This window comes from Girardinichthys multiradiatus, chromosome 24 (assembly GCF_021462225.1).
Source record: "Girardinichthys multiradiatus isolate DD_20200921_A chromosome 24, DD_fGirMul_XY1, whole genome shotgun sequence".
NCBI lineage: Eukaryota > Metazoa > Chordata > Actinopteri > Cyprinodontiformes > Goodeidae > Girardinichthys > Girardinichthys multiradiatus.
Window position 1 is genome coordinate 15430358 of NC_061816.1, and position 18129 is coordinate 15448486.

General features: G+C 37.3%; 1 long non-coding RNA gene across 1 annotated transcript; it reads right to left on the reverse strand.

Moving 5' to 3' along the window:
* Positions 1–11161: 11161 nt before the first annotated feature.
* LOC124861258 lies at positions 11162–11588 on the reverse strand. The gene is made up of 2 exons (XR_007036571.1): positions 11297–11588; positions 11162–11225 (listed from the first exon to the last, which is right to left on the reverse strand). It is a non-coding gene; the product is annotated as an uncharacterized LOC124861258 (long non-coding RNA).
* Positions 11589–18129: the final 6541 nt, after the last annotated feature.

An 18129-nucleotide genomic window follows, 5' to 3' on the forward strand; every position in this document is an offset into this window, starting at 1 on the left:
AAATTACCCGTCAGTGATGCGTCAAGCCGACAGTCAATCACAGTCCAATGTAACCAAATCCGGTTTGATATTTCAAAATAAAACACGATCGCCACGCGTCATCGTTCAGGGATCTGCTACCATAACAGCATAATGAGCCAAAAAGTTACTGGTTCAAAAGCTGATTGATAACAGAGAGCTATGTATTTTATTAGTCTGAGAAATTAAGCTGTAAGCCGTAATTAACAGCAGAAAACTCTTGAAATATATCACCATGTTTTTCTCATATTAACCAGCCCTAAGGTCCCCTTACAGGGGGACTTAGCCTCTTTAGCAACAATAGCACCCTCTTAGCTGACTAACTTTGAGACTGACACACACTTGTCACATGTCCAACTCATCATCTGAGACTCCTCTACAAAAGTATCTACTTCATTTTTATATCTACTGACCACCGATCAAACACCATGCAAACAAGTCTAAACATGTATATCATTTCAATTGCTTGTTGTGTTGACACCAGACCTGGCTAGAGATGTCGCTCAGATGTTGCAGTTACAATTTGTTGTATTTATTTCATTCTTTACAGCAAGAGTAAGAGATTTTTTATAGAAATATCTGTTTTTTTGTTTGGCAGAAATTATTTCTTGTATTTTTGGCATTTAACCTAATTTACTCAGGCCCAGGATAATTTACTCTTAAATTTCCACATCCACATTATTTTCCAGTACCTTCCTCTTAGTTGATACCAAGATTAGCAGTTTGCCATTGTACAAGTTGATAAATGCCTATGCATTTTTTGGAAAATAGACCCTCGGGCTTAAGAGGTTTATTAAAGTAAATTACATTTTCAGTAAAAAAAACCAAAACAAAACAAAAAACAACGGAATAATCTGTTGAAATGTGATCACCATTTTATCAGGTCAAAGAAAAGTCCTAGACCTCTTAAAAAATATAATAAACAGACGGATACATCATGTTTTAATTTACTCTCATTCGATTGTTAATTCAATGGCTTATACAAAAAATAATATGACATATCATTAAAAAAAAAATAGATAGATAGATAGATAATATTATACACAAACAGGTGGAACATTAAACAACTGCAATAATATAAAGTTCACAATCTTAAAAGTGGTTTTATCAGCTTGAAAAAGAAAGTTTAGGGTGAGACTTTCACTGATGCCACACATTTCAGAACAAGATGGAGACACTCTGATATGTTCTTAAATTGGAACATGTTAGGTAAAAAACAAAAAGTTAACTTTTTCTGTTATCTGTATTTATTGCTTTTATTGTAATTGCATTATAAATAGGACAACAAACACCCGTGCATCAAATCTGGCTAAATGCAGTTCGTAGATTCACTCATACTTCAACCTTGTTGCTAAAAAAAAATAGATTTAAAATATTTTCTACACTAGTGTCTTCACTAGTCTGTGATGTGTATGTTTGGACACCACTAAATGGTGTATATATAGAACCCTTGATGATATTTAATATTATAAATGTATTTCTTCATTTTGGAGTTACTTTTGTATAGATAACATAGTGTACGACTAGACTTGAATGCACCATGAAGTTGTCAACTTGTGCATGAGCCACAGATGGAGCCGACGCATTTAGTTATTCTTATTGTTATTTTGAAGAAAGTTCCCTTTGCTGCTAGTCGACTCTAGCTAACTTGCTGCTGAGGTTTTGATGGTGGATTTCCGCGGAGAGGAATGATGTCAACTCTTGCAGAATATTTTGCGGAACTGAAACCACTAGGTGGAGCCATAGTTCCGTTTTACATCTCAGCTGCCAAAACCATTACATTTGCTGTAATGGAAATTTTATTTTTATTTTTTTCAAACACTGTAATGTTACTGTGCATTAAAAAAAGGAACGTGTTCAGTTATACACAAAACAGAACCTGATTTTAAGCATTACGATGGATTTTTTTTTTTTTTTTTTTTTTACATGTTGAAAACGTGCAGAAACATAACTCCATTTGAAAGGCTGGAACCTTTCTCCTCTAAAAAAGCTTTTAACCTTGAAGCTGAAGCCTTAAGATTTACATGAATCATGTGAAACTCTGTTTACTGAGGCCAAGAGTTATCTGAATCACTGAATTTGACACCCACACAGAAGAAAAAGCAGATGCATCGCTCTGTATGCTGTAAACCACTGCATTCCTGCAGAGAAAAACCAAAGATTTCACACTGTTCGCTCGAACATGTCTTGGAGAACAGACAAATCATCAACCCAAACAATCAGTTTTAGAAAAATACAACATGTTCATTAGTTAATACGCAAAACAAGCCAGGTTTGTTCCTTTACCTCGTCGCATATTTTATTCTATCATGTGTTGTTGCTTCTGGGATAATCCTGGATCAGTATTACAGGGGATCAACGCATAATGGGACCTTTTATAAATTGAAATACTCGTGTTTCAAGGGTGAACACTAAAAAGCTTGAGTAACTATTTAATGCATGTTTTTTTTTTTTTTTTTACAACACTGTCCAACCTGAAGTACTTTGGCAACAACAGCAAAATAGAGACTAAAGGACACAGAGGAAAACAAAAGTTGGAACCACGGCTAATGCATTTCTTCTATGCTGTCTTTATCATCTTTAACCTGTGACTCACTCACTTTGCTGCACTGCTGATAAATTCACCTTTTTAAGATCTAAAGTACAGCGAGCTTTTTCCACTCCTATCTTCCCTGTCTATCGCATTAATGCTCTGACTCCTCTTCCTTCAGTCTGACAAAAATCTGGCTGAAGTCACCCTATGAACAGTGAGGTAGCGATAAAAAGGCTCTTCTTGAATTAAACATTAATCCCATTCACTAAGAAAGGGATTACTGCTGGACATGTTTCAGTTAAGCGGCTCACGCTGAGTCGGAAGGCTACGGAGGGAGAGAAAGAGGTAAGAAAAAATGTAAGAATGAAAAAAGAAGCAGTGTCTTGCATCATACGGTGTTTTCCCCCTTTGGAAGCATTTAGAATACCTCTTTTACAGCCAATAATGGCACTTCAGGACATCCAACACTGACACAATATGCACACCCTCTTCTCTCTCTCTCACACACACACACACACACACATATATACATTTGGGAGGCTGTTACTTGGCAACACCCTTTCAAGGTAAATAGGTGCTATTAAAAGGTGTTATATAAAGAAACAGTGGGTGTCTCTGTCGGATGGTGGAGGATTTTAGCGAGGCAGACTCATTCTTCTGCCATTACAGCTTGACTCCGTTTGACTGCAAGGTTTGAGGAGATATGTTTGTTTTGCAAGGTTACAAGCTGTAGTTTAACTGGGTGGCAGAGCTGCATTTTATGCTTATTTATACCCTAATGTTTAAGAATACGGAGAGAATGAGGCAGTATGGACAGAAGTTGGATTTTACTATGCCAGTTTAGAAAAATCTAGGATGTGTGTAAACCTTTCCGTGAACAAATTAACTGCAGCTCCTATGATACATCCAGCCAATGTTCTGTGACATCCAATCCCAGCAGATCCCTCAACTGACAATACTACTTTAATTCATTTAACATTAATGAACACTCCAGCAGCACATGTGGTCTTTGTATCTCAATCAACACACCAGTTCTGTATTAATTAACACACCTGTTCCACAACTAATCTTTGTATATTAATCACCTGCCTCATGTTAAAAAAAGTTCATAAAGGTTTTCAGTTGTGCTTGGCAAACATTTCCTTGTGGTGTCATTTTGTTGTTCTTTCATCACCTGGTTTGTGGTCTTGGAACCTCAACTAAAGGTTGAAGCACAAAAAAAAAAGGTTCTGATAAGCTAATTCAACTGTTTGAAAACACAAAAGCAACAACCGTTCTGGAACAATTATAGCAAAACATAATTTGTTATCAACAGTCTTTACATTTGGTTTAGTTTCTGGAGATAATCTTTATAGCCCCCCCTTTTAGTATTTAAGGGATCATGAGACTAACAGAGCTTTAGAAAAAAATGTGTGATGGTTGTTAAAGCATCTGCGGTAAACTGAATATCAATAAAGGCAGCGACAAAGTTTGTGAGCTATCTGCTCAGTGCCATTCAATTCAGTCTGACACTGATGATAATGACTATCACATATAGTAGTCGTTTTCAGATTCAATTACATTCTCTTTAATCCAGCACAAGGTGCAGTACAATAAAATTCAGTCGATCACATAATGCCTACTGGTTAAAAGGTATTTACAAGGAAGCCCAGATAATTGTAGTGAATCCTCAAATTTGCAGCAATCCCGCAATAAGTCAGCTTTTGTCGTGTTTTATAGATAGCAGCAAAAAGGATAACATTCAGTAGTTACTACCTACATCAACATTGACTTCATTCTGAAAGTGAAAAACTGAGAAAAATAAACTTAGTTTGAATGTCTCAGAATTTATACAGACTTTCTGATGGAAAAATATTTAATCCAAGAAAACATTTTTAACTATTAACTATAACTATTACCTTAAAAGAAATTAAATGAAACTTGTAATTTATTACATGCTAGGATTGTCAGGACAATCAATATTTTTGATATAATTGATACTAAATTTAATTATAGAAAGATATTCATTTGAGTCCAAATTTATATAAAATGACCTAGTCATATTTGCTCAAATTGTCACACTTCTTCCAGCAGCAACGCTGCAACAACAGAGACATCCAGGCCCTTCCCTCCCTGCAGCTTCTCACCTGACCAAAACTATGAGTTGCTGTTGGAAGTTTTAAAAAGTTAATTAGCTGATGGCTCAGTTGGCTACTAAATACTTAAGCAAACCAGTGCACCCCACTCCATTACTTTTTTGTTTAGTTGTAAAGACGTTGGCGGCTAATCTGCCTAAAAATAATACAGGTTATGGTGGAGCCAGACGAAGCTGACAATTAGAGCAGAAAGCACCCGAAGCAACCTACCCCACTGCTGTACCCGATCACTGAATAAAATATTATGAAAATTACCAGAAAGACAGAAATTGTATAGGTCTGCTGCTGATTACATTTCCTTTTCCTTCCCATAGAAAGTACTCCTGGATCAGTGTTTCTTTGTTCTCTTTGTGTCTCTGCTCTGGTCTCTCAAATCCCCAGTCGGTCGTGGCAGATGGCCGCTCACACTGAGCCTGGTTCTGCTGGAGGTTTCTTCCTGTTAAAAGGGAGTTTTTCCTCTCCACTGTCGCTACATGCATGCTCAGTATGAGGGATTGCTGCAAAGTCAACGCCAGTGATGGTCCACTGTCTCTACATGCTCATCCGGGAGGAGGGAATGCTACAAATCTGACTCGATGCAATCTGCTGGGTTTCCTTAGAAAAACTTTTTATCCAATTTGAATAAATAACTAACTTTGACTGCACAGTTCAATGATTAGGATTAATTGGAATGTATGTAGCTGACTGTTGTGAAGTGCCTTGAGACAACATGTGTTGTGAATTGGTGCTATATAAATAAACTGAATTGAATTGAATAAAATATTGTGAAAATTACCAGAAAGACAGAAATTGTATAGGTCTGCTGCTGATTACATTTGCAAGGACCAGATCCTTGTTTACACTGTATGTGCCAGATCCATGTTTGTTTTGAAACACAACTGATTTTAGTATAGAATGATTCTTTATTTGTCCATCAGTAGTAAAATTTATATGTTTCAACAGCTAATTTACAGGCAAATTGAATCACACGTTGGCACACTAAAGATAAGCAATTGTACTAAAATAAAATAAAATAACTGAATCAAAGGTACAAACTTTTTTGAAGGATATAAACACTTATACTAAGTGTTGTCTTGTACTTTTTTGCCAAACAGGGAAGTGACACTCTACCAGAGCTTATAGTACTCTACCAGGGCAGAATTGTCCCCTAAATGCTGGTTTTGCCCCATGTCATATTGTAATTAAAGATAATTTTTGCTCTTAACTAAAAAGAACCCTGTGCCTTCAAAAAATGTTGCCGCAGTATCGAAAAAGGTATCCAGTCTATTTCTTAGTATCAATATCGAGTTTTGAATTTTATTACCATGACAACCCTATTACATGAAATGTTTTGCAATACAATACATGTATGTATTACAATAATTGTAATACATACATGTTATACATTCTTAATCAAACTTAAGAAGTATTCAATTACAAACTAAGCACATTTATTTGCACACCTGTTGCACACATTATTCTTACAAATAGTAGTTAAACATATTTCATTATCTATCTATACTATTAAGAATTTATTTCCTACACATTTAAAAGTATGGAGATAACTACAAAACCAGCATGAGGACCTTTGGACAAATACAAACAAAAATAAGCATCACCATGAGAAATTGGCAGCTACTAATTAGCAGGAAATGTAAAAACAAAGACAATCACAGCACCTGCCTCTCTTCGTGTCTGCAGATGAGGGTGTGGGTGTGTGAATGTGGATTTGGGAAGATGGGGGGGCTCGGAGGATGTGGAGTGACTGCAAGGTGCAAGTGCTTGAGTTGTCCAGCAGGGTGCATAATAGACAAGGTTATTATTTCATTTGGCAGGTTTTCATCAGCTCGAAATGCATCACTACCCTATTCTTAAACCTAAATACGGCTTAGTCAGATGGCTGATATAAGGTTTAAATTGCTCAATAAGTCTAACTGAAACTTCTTCATTCTCAGCTTTATTAGGTTTTGAACCATGATGACAAAACAGGCTTGTTAATATTTTTGCTGACATTTTAAACAAGAATACATTGGCAACACTCTCTCCTGGAACAGATCAAAGAGCTCTTCTTATTTGCAATGGGGGGTGAAGGCTTATAATGGGCAGTGGTCTGGTTGGGTTTTCTTGTCAGAACACATGTAATGTGCTCAAAATAATAATAAAAAAAGACTGTGACAAGAAATTTTCTTTCTGCTATAAAATCTACTAATTCAACATAGAATGTTTTTTAAGGCATTATTTGTCGTAAGAGACTGATGGACTAAGAGGGAGTACTGCAGCAAGATTTTAATTATTGCACTGCATCTGGCAGAGCTGGTCATTAGCGAAAAGTTTGTGTAACGAGTGAAACTGAAGCGATAGAGTGCACTAACCAAGTACTGTCTGAGAGGACTTTAGTGAGACCTGAATCATTGAAATAAATGAAGCTAAATTATTAAAAAACACAGTGTGTTATTTTCTAATTGTAGAGTTTTCAGACTGCCTAACTGTTCTTCCTGACAATGTGCTATTTATCCAGTTTACTTTTATATGTAATATTTGATAGATGATGGTTCACAGTATTAAGTGCTTTAGAGTCTGACCTGCTGTCCTTCAGATGCCCACTGATTGTCCTCACTCATATCCCACCAAAATGACCGCTTGACAGGGCCACATGTCTGCACACTTGCTGCCCATAAGCAATTTTCTTAAAACTTTGCTGAGAAAGACCCTTGCAGACTTTCGTCAGATTTGTTTCGAACTGCCACAAAGCAAAGATGATGTATGCATGCCACCAATGCCTGTTGATGTGTTTCCAACACATACCAACGATCATATTGGTAGCCCATTACTCCATCTAGTCAGTTATGCCAAATTAGGACTGATTTAGCTAATTTGCATAAGTAATGATTAAAAAAGATTAAAGTAGGTATTAGAACTTAGAGCAAGGCCAAATAAGCAGTCATTTAGACTTCAGAGAGAGTGACAAACTCTTCATAAATATTTGGACTTTTAATTCATTAATTATTGTATTTTTGATTGTTTGCAATTGGTACATTGTTTTTAGCAGATCAGTTATGATTGTTTTATTGCTTATTCCCTGGGTCATGAATTAATTCTTTAATCTGCAGTAGTATAATAGAATTAGTGTTGCTAGTTTTTTTTTGTTTTAGAAGTGAGCAGATATTAGTTTTAATAATAAATTAGATTCTTCATTCCATTTGATTTGTTTAGTAAAAAATGAACAAACCAGATGAAGGGTTTATTAAAAACATTTATCTATAGCTGCTAGTTATATATTGTTAATTGGTAAAAAATGCCAACATCCATACCTGACTTTTTTTAAAATGATAATCAAATTATGTCCATGGTACAAATTCATTGCCTTGTAATAATACTGTTTCCTGTTCATCATATCTATATAAATCTTTCCTAAAAACAGCTGCTGCAAAGCTTACTTTGCAATTTATGTTTAATTCAATTAGCTAAACAAGCGCTAATGCAGGGATGCAGTCATGTTCAATTAAACCCAACATTGATCAGGCTTATATCACTACTGCTAATGTGGGGCTATACTGTTCCAAAACTTTCACTGCATTATAACTAAACAAAACTGCATCACAATCATCACAATAAGAGCAGGTTTGTATTCTCTTTAATCTGTCTCCAAAGAGCTTCTTTCCTTTTTCTAAATAATTACTGCAGTGAGCAGACGCAATTTAAGATATGAGTGAGTTGTTTCTAGGTCATATATAATAAGGTGCCTATTATCTGCAGAATTGAACATTTGGGAAATTGCCCTTTAAATTTTTAATGAATAAGGTCTCTTCGAGAAAAGTTTTTTTTTTTTTTTTTTTGGCCCAGGGAATTAAACAAATTCACTGCAGGACAGGTGAGCTTTGTATATATTGTTTTTTACAGTGTCTACCAGGCCAGGAAGTGAGTCTTACAAAATAAAACACAGGTTATAATACATGCAAGAGATATACATTTCTGTTGCTGCTGAATATTGAGCTCATAAAACAGAAATGTATCATGAAAACCCACATAGAAGAGTCAATGTATTCCCCCTAGTGTCTTTTGAGACAGTCTTTTGATGCTGAAACAGACTTTCTTTCTTTCTTTCTTTCTTTCTTTCTTTCTTTCTTTCTTTCTTTCTCCATCAATCCCTCCTCACTCCAACTCCCTCCCACGCTCCCTCCATCTCTCGCCCTGCTGCCGACGAATTAGAAGTAAGTATGTCAGTTTGAAGGCGGGAGGGAGAAGTGAAGGAAAGAAAACATCAGAAAGAATTCATTCAGCAGGCAAGTTTCTCAGCAAGAATCACGGGGCTGGGTCTGCACCGCCTCGTGAGTCTTCAGTGCTTTGGAGCAATCTTTTTTGGGTCAGCCCTGCAGTTTAAAGTTCACCTGGGTCTGTCCGCTTAGCACACCCTGACAAATGCGTCAAAAAGAGCCCTAACACTCACTTCAGAACAACCTGAGCTTGTTGTCTAATGTTGAAGGAGGGTTATCTTTACAAGCAACTAAACAGCTTTTAAAGAAATGGCTGACTGTGAAAGCTGTTGTTGCTATGCGACTGGTGAAGGCCTGTTTAAAGGACAGCATAGCTACTTTAAATGTTGCAATGTTTTATTTGTGAGAAACTAGAAGACTTCAACATGCATATTAAAATTCCATTTGAAAAAATTTTAATGATGTATTGGGGGGAAATTTGCTCAACAAGCTGTAAAAGCGTCTTTGCCCTTATCCTGATTTCTTCCTAAAGTCAGATTTGGCCAGACATTTTCCTTGTAGAGAGGAGAAATCATGATTACATCAGTTACTGCAGGACATCCAGGTCATGAAGCAACAAAGCATCCCCAGATCATCCAACCATTACCACCATGTTTGACTGTAGGTATGATGTTGTTTTCTGAAATGCCTTGCCAATTTTTCCCGACATGTAATGGGGACGCACATCTTCCAAAAAGTTCAAATTTGTTCCTGACCCTAACTTCAGTGAAACAGGAAAAATAACTAGAGATCGAGTCTCAACTCAGTTTTTATTGCTGTATTTCTTTATTTCTATATTTCTAAAACAGTGCTACAACCAAAAAAAAAAAAATGTTAGCATCTCTTCTTCGGTAACTTCTGAGACATGGCCCAGCCACTTTCTTTATACATTATGCTTTCCTGTTTACATCTTTTTACTTCTTTATGAAAGAAAACTGAAAAATCTTTTATGTTACATTAACTGCATGCATGTTGGTAGCTAACAATATTCTGCCACTGATCATCAACACCAGGCACCTGGGTTTTTGTCTCTCCACCCTAAAGATCCTCCTTTGCAATCCTTTACAATCTCCTTGCTTTTGTAACCCCTTATTTCGTCAGACTGTAGCTTTTGTTTAGAAACTGGACCAGGGGAACTGCCGTCATGGCAGGATATATTCTGTCCACTTGGTGAACATTCAACAGCACAGACTACATTCAGAATTGAGAAAATAATGACATGAGATGTGTGCAATGTCTTATCTTTTACTTATTTCTATGCAACTCAAGTCATATTGCTGGCTCTGGAACTGTTGAACCTAAGGTGTACAAAAAAAAGATCTTCCAAAGACCTTTTGGTGAAATTAACACTTATTGTGCTTTATTAAAGTAGCAATTTCCTCTCAATGTTTTCACATTTTGACACATTAGAATTATAAACTTCGGTGCATTAGGTTATGTAACAGACCAACACAAAGTAGTGCATAATTCTGAAGTGGGAGGAAAAGGCTTTGAAATGGTTTTCAGAACGTCTTATTGGTCATGTCTCTACCAGCTTTGACGTTTTTGGCTGCTGCCAACATATGAATATGATTTGTAGCTCTGGGTGTAAGGTTGCGGTCAAGGTTCAATCAAAGATTTCCCACCAGATTTAGCTTCACCCAATTTTACATCAACTCTGCCTAGTGTTTCTTTCCTTGACGAAGAAAAGCTGAATTTCACCATCTTCTACAAGTTTTCTACATGGGTTGTGTAGACTCCAAACATGACTTCTCATGGCTTTTTCTTGCCACTCTTACACAAAGGCCAAATTTGTGCCAACTATTAAATGTCCTGTCAACAGATTCTACCACCTGAGTTATGGGGTGCACTGCCATGTCTGCAGATGTACCATGCTCTCTGCATTTCCAGATTAATAAATACATTTGAGTTCTATAAATGTTTAAAACATTTCTCTATCCTTGATTCATTGTCATTTACTGCATTGCCAGTTGCCTCTTTAGCCTAATTGTTTTATTCTGGTGCTGAAAATTTGTCAGAATCTGTCTGATTCCTCACAAACAATAAGAAATAATAAACAGCGAGCTTAGGAGCACTTCATGTACCAGGCTCCTCTCTCCCTAAGGTAATACCTAGTCTCCTGAAAATTAGCTAACCTTTTTAGACTTACTACTAAAATGAAGTCTGCTGTTTCTATTGTTTCTCAGTATCATAGTTTTGATTGCCGACTTGACCCACATGCAGAGAACACTCAGGAACAAAGAACGTTTTAATTATTTTATTTAAAGACAGGATTGAGGATCTGGCAACCATGAAGGCCGGGCTAGGCTGTGATGGGAAGGAACAAAGGTAAGTAATAGTAACTTGGCACGAATAGACTAGGTGCAGGTAATGCTTACTGATGGGGCGTCGGTATCCGCCAGGGAGAGGACGCGTCAGGACTGAGAGCTGATCCAGAGAACGATGTTGGCAGGAGGCAGGGAAATAATCCTTTCAGGAGGGGTGGACAGGATTCGCAGCTGGAGCAGTACATTGATCCGTTCGGACTGCCAACCAGGTAAGATGTCCGGTGAAGTTCCCGGTCCATGAGATTCTTCTACACCAAAGTAGCGAAGCATAGAGCAATACCTGCATAAGAGAGGCAAAGGTTACTGAGAGCTTGGCTTGACAAGAACACTTTAAAACGTGCGATTCGAGGAGAGCCGGTTGTAATACCACTGGGGCAAAACAGTCAGCCACTGATATGTTGGCAGTCCTCCCTTTTATTGCTCCGTGGCTGATGACCAGATAGACTGCAGCTGTCAGCCTCCAGATCTCAGGACTCCTGCAACACCTAGTGAGAAAACTGGTTACTGGCATGATCAGCAGTTCAGATCCTGACACTCAACAGTACATGCCTGCTCTTTGAGAAAGGATCGAGCTAGCAGAAGATGACTAATGAAATCTCAGGTACTTCGCCTCATATGTGAAGAGTTTTTTAAAGCATCAAGATCAATAAAAGCAGAATGATTGATGGGAGACAAAGAGCTTATAAAATAAACAATTTATTTTGTCGACATGACCTTTGGTTGACTTACAGTAGTTCACTGCCCCTCCTGAGTGTTTTTTATTAGTGCAATGGCATCTTGTTCACCAGGGGTCATCAATCACAACATTCAGGTCGACCTTTCCACAACCACCATGCCCTGAAGGAATAGTCACTGTAAGCAGCTTGGATGAACTGGATTCCTTCTTTTATCTGTAGGCAGGTTTTCACAAACACTTGAAGGGCTCCATCTTTATCAACCCAGCAAATGCAAGTGACAAAGAGGAAGACTAAGAGTGTTTTCTATTTGCTTTTTTTTTATCCTCTCAGAACTGAGATGATCTGGGGATGTCATGTAGTGTACCAGAGACAATTTGACAGCAGAAGTCTCTTGTAAATCTCAACTTTTCAACAAGAACAGTTTGTACCGGAAGAAGTTGGGTAACAGAAAACAACATTGACTGGATTTGCTTTGATAACCCTTTCAAGGTCTTCAACAACCTACTGCAAAACATACAGTGCCTTGCAAATATATTATTATCCCTGAAATCTTTCCACATTTTGTCACAACATAACCATAAAAAATGTTTTTTTTAGGATTTTGGTGATAGACCAACACAAAGCAGTACATAAGTGTGAACTAGAAGAAAAATGTTACATTTAGAAAAGTGTAGCCCGCATTGAAGCGCAGCCAATGGTGTTCAGAAGTCACCTACTTTGTAAATGTGTGTGATTTAATCGCTGTATAAATCCAGCTTTTCTGTGTACACATTAAAAGTTCGGTAGAGAACATTAGTGAACAAAAAGCATCACAAAGACCAAGGAACACAGATGAAGTTTCAGTGAAAGGGTTGTGGAGAAGCAGGGTCGGCTTATAAAACATTATTCCAAGCTGGAAGACGTAACGGAACACTGTTCGATCTGTTATCCGAAAATGCGAAGATTATGACACAAACCTATTCAGACATGCTCATCATGGTAACTTTGGAGGAGCTACAGAGATGCACAGCTCTGGTGGGAGAATCTGTTGAAAAGAAAACTAACTTGTGACAGCAGGTGCTCTGGTGGTGAGACAAAAACTGTTTATCATGCTGGCAAAACGTTTTTTTCAGCAGAGGAGGTGGTCAAAGTTGATGGTAAAATCGATGGAACTAAATGGAGGATAATCCTAGAAGAAAAATAACCTAGGACTACCAAATACTGTACGTTACATTGTCCCTGAGGTTCAACTTCCAGTAAGACAACAACCCTAAACAAACAGACAATGCTAATAATAAATTCAATTTATAAAACGTTATTTATATAGCACCTTTCAAGACATAGATCACAGTGTTGTACAGAAGAAAACTAAAAACATTAAACATCAGTACATCAGAAAGCAATTGTAAAAAGATGAGTTTTTAGTTGCTTTTTAAAAAGCTCAACAGAGTCCACAGGCCCCATAGCTTAGGGCAGAGAGTTTCAAAGTCCAAGGCTGAAAAAGGTTTCACCTTTAGTTTACAGCCCCTGTATATGACACAACCAGCAGGTTGTGCCAGTATGTTTATGTTTTAGAATTGCCCAGTCAACATCCAGACCTAAATCCTAATGACTCTGTGGCAAGACTTTAAAAAATGTTGTTTCATCCAATCTGACTGAGCCTAACGTATTTGACAAAGAAGAATGGGCCAAATCTCAGTCTCTAGATGTACAAAGCTTGTAGAAACATACACTGAAAAACTTGCAACTTTAATTGCAAAGGGGTGTTCTATGCTAAATCAGCCTATGTATAATATAATATAATATGAGTTTTGACTCAGGGGACATGAATACAAATGTATGCCTCACTTTTCAGATTATTATTTCTAAAGCAAATTGAAAACCATGTATCACATTTCTACGTCACCATGATGCACTGACAAAATGTGAAAATGTTCAGTGGGTATAAATACTTTATCAAGATACTTCAGTTGAAGAATTTCTCTTTCTCCAAATGAATCACTTTAAGCACAGTCATTGTTTCCTCCTCTAACCAAACAGTTTTTCTGTCTCTGACCTCTTGTTTACCTTTGAATTGCTTCAATTCTATATTGGATATTTGCTTGAACAGGATTCACACTTGCATGCTCCCACACAACTGCTGAGCAAAGAATTTTTTAATCTTGACTTTAATGATAAATGGTGTTGTACATCATCAGACTGAACCCTTGAATATACATTATAAACTCCAGAGATTTAGAAATCCATCAAGTGATACCTGAGGGGACTTGTGTTGTAGAAAGCCAGGGTGGGTCTGAAGTGCCAGGGTCAGCAATTTCCAATATCACTTCGCATAAATATTGTTAGATTACTAAAGTACATCTTCCTCTTCGGCTGTGGGGATGTGGCTATGATTCATTCAAGAGTTTTACATTTATATAAGTTTATGTTTATTCCATCTAATTTAGGCATGGTTACAGGAATCAAAGTTTTAAATAGTTTTGCTTTTAGGCAGCTAAACATTTCAGACTTTCAGACCGTTCCTTGGGTTAAAAGTTCTTTCTGTGAGATACCAGAGAAAGTGCTGGGGTGCTTGAAGTTTTTTATCTGGCTATATGGAGGTTAGGATAATGTAGCGTTGCCCCTCTTATACTGTATCTGTTTTTGCCTGTTGTCTCATAGCTGGCTGAAATGAAAGGAAGGAACCAACGGCAATTTTTTATACTTGCGCTCCTCTATGGAGAGCAGAATGGCAAAAAGTTTATTTAGTCTGCACAAATAACATATTTATTTAAAACCAAAGCTTTTGTTATTATTAAACACAGTGAAACTGTGGTATTTTTTCTCTAAGTCATCCCAGTTTAAGAATTTTTCCTTTAGTCCTCTCACTAAAATTGACCTAGGGATTAGATCGGCCCATTTGGACTGTTATGAAAGGTCACAAACAATTACAGCATCATTCAAACTGAACACATTAAGGAAAGAGGTGTTTTCTTCTTTTACTGCTAATGTCAGTGACATGTTTACCTTACCGTTATTTAGACTTAGATGCCTTGTTGTATATATATATATACATATATACATATACAGGTCCTTCTCAAAATATTAGCATATTGTGATAAAGTTCATTATTTTCCATATTGTAATGATGACAATTTTATATTCATATATTTTAGATTCATTGCACACTAACTGAAATATTTCAGGTCTTTTATTGTCTTAATACGGATGATTTTGGCATACAGCTCATGAAAACCCAAAATTCCTATCTCACAAAATTAGCATATTTCATCCGACCAATAAAAGAAAAGTGTTTTTAATACAAAAAACGTCAACCTTCAAATAATCATGCACAGTTATGCACTCAATACTTGGTCGGGAATCCTTTGGCAGAAATGACTGCTTCTATGCGGCATGGCATGGAGGCAATCAGCCTGTGGCACTGCTGAGGTCTTATGGAGGCCCAGGATGCTTCGATAGCGGCCTTTAGCTCAATCCAGAGTGTTGGGTCTTGAGTCTCTCAACGTTCTCTTCACAATATCCCACAGATTCTCTATGGGGTTCAGGTCTGGAGAGTTGGCAGGTCAATTGAGCACAGTGATACCATGGTCAGTAAACCATTTACCAGTGGTTGTGGCACTGTGAGCAGGTGCCAGGTCGTGCTGAAAAATGAAATCTTCATCTCCATAAAGCTTTTCAGCAGATGGAAGCATGAAGTGCTCCAAAATCTCCTGATAGCTAGCTGCATTGACCCTGCCCTTGATAAAACACAGTGGACCAACACCAGCAGCTGACACGGCACCCCAGACCGTCACTGACTGTGGGTACTTGACACTGAACTTCTGGGATTTTGGCATTTCCTTCTCCCCAGTCTTCCTCCAGACTCTGGCACCTTGATTTCCGAATGACATGCAGAATTTGCTTTCATCCGAAAAAAGTACTTTGGACCACTGAGCAACAGTCCAGTGCTGTTTCTCTGTAGCCCAGGTCAGGCGCTTCTGCTGCTGTTTCTGGTTCAAAAGTGGCTTGACCTGGGGAATGCGGCACCTGTAGCCCATTTCCTGCACACGCCTGTGCACGGTGGCTCTGGATGTTTCTACTCCAGACTCAGTCCACTGCTTCCGCAGGTCCCCCAAGGTCTGGAATCGGCCCTTCTCCACAATCTTCCTCAGGGTCCGGTCACCTCTTCTCGTTGTGCAGCGTTTTCTGTCACACTTTTTCCTTCCCACAGACTTCCCACTGAGGTGCCTTGATACAGCACTCTGGGAACAGCCTATTCGTTCAGAAATTTCTTTCTGTGTCTTACCCTCTTGCTTGAAGGTGTCAATAGTGGCCTTCTGGACAGCAGTCAGGTCGGCAGTCTTACCCATGATTGGGGTTTTGAGTGATGAACCAGGCTGGGAGTTTTAAAGGCCTCAGGAATCTTTTGCAGGTGTTTAGAGTTAACTCGTTGATTCAGATGATTAGGTTCATAGCTCATTTAGAGACCCTTTTAATGATATGATAATTTTGTGAGATAGGAATTTTGGGTTTTCATGAGCTGTATGCCAAAATCATCCGTATTAAGACAATAAAAGACCTGAAATATTTCAGTTAGTGTGCAATGAATCTAAAATATATGAATGTTAAATTTTCATCATGACATTATGGAAAATAATGAACTTTATCACAATATGCTAATATTTTGAGAAGGACCTGTAGTAAGTTGTTTCTTGTTGTGTTATTTCAAGAAATATTCCATATTCTGTACATGTATGTAGTTGTGAGTTGGTGAAATCAAAAATAGCTCGTTGTTGGTCCCCTTGGTGGCCCTGACCTCCTTTGAATGGCCTAATTATAACCATTAGCTTTAAAACTGAATATTTTATCTTGTAAATAGACCTTACCCTCTGTGGTGGCAGCATGGTAGATGTGCTATTTTCAACCTTCTTTTTCTTTTTCGTTGACTCGGACAACTTTTCCTCAGCATGGTTCACGTAAAAGTATTGTTGGGCAGAGAGTAAGTAGTTTAGAATGAAATAATCTAAACCTTTTTTGTTTTATGACGTTTGGTTTTGTTTGTGTTGAAACTCGGCTATCTTAGTGCTAGCAGATTATCTGCTCAGCACATGTGCTCAGTTTGTGTTCTGTGTTTTTTTTTTTTTTTAAAGTTAAGACAAACTTTATTTAAAGGGTGATTTTAAACACAGAAGATAGGCCATAACGCGCCGTCCACGCTTATGCATTTTAACCCTTTTATTAATGGTATCTTAAAGGTATGTGTTTGATTCTGATGATTTGCTATAAGCTTCTTTTGTTAGCTTTAACCGCTGACAGCTAAAAACACATGCTTGCCTGCTAAATTTACCCAAAAAGGTTGTAAGGTTTCAATCTAGAAAACAATATTTTCCTAAATATTATTTTACCAAACTTGAAAACTAAGTAACACAATGAAGCCCATTTCTCCAGAAAGATTTGGTTCTTATTCAAAATAATATTTCCTTAAATGTTATTTTACTATTTCCTTAATATTTATTTAAATATTATCTTAATAAATAAAGGCAGCTAATTAAACACCATTGAGAATTGGTCATCGAGAAGTTTGGTTTTATTCAGCGAATCATTCTTAAAAATATTATTTTATTAAAATATTTTATCTGATCTTGCATTGAGAATGGTTGTCTAAAGGTATGCCAATTATTGCCCAAGTTAGTTCCAAGACTAACTTAACGTCATTTCCAGATTCTTCAAGATAATCCTTGAATAAATAATATTGCATCACTCTTTTGGTCAGGGTTTTCAACCATCTTTGATCAACTTGTTTATATTGTACATAGTCTTCCTTATTCTTTAATTCTGCTTGGTAAAATGGTAAATGGACTGATCTTATATAGCGCTTTTCCAGTCATGCAGACAACTCAAAGCGCTTTACACTAGAGCCACATTCACCCAATCTCACTCACTAACACTCACACATTCATCCATCGATATGCAACTTGAGGTTAAGTGCCTTGCCCAGGGACATTGACATATGGCAGGAGGAAGCTGGAAACAAACCCACAACCTTCTGATTGTAAGACAACTACTCTTCCTACGAGCCACAATCACCTTGGTAGTTCAGGTGGATTGTTTTAGCATGGTGAAGAGTTTGTTAACTTATTTTTGTTAAATTCCTGTAGTTTAAGAAATTGTGTGAATTCATTCTGTGCGTGCAGAGTTTTGCTGTTCAATAATGTCAGAGCTTGGCTCATCCCTTTCAATTTGGTCCCA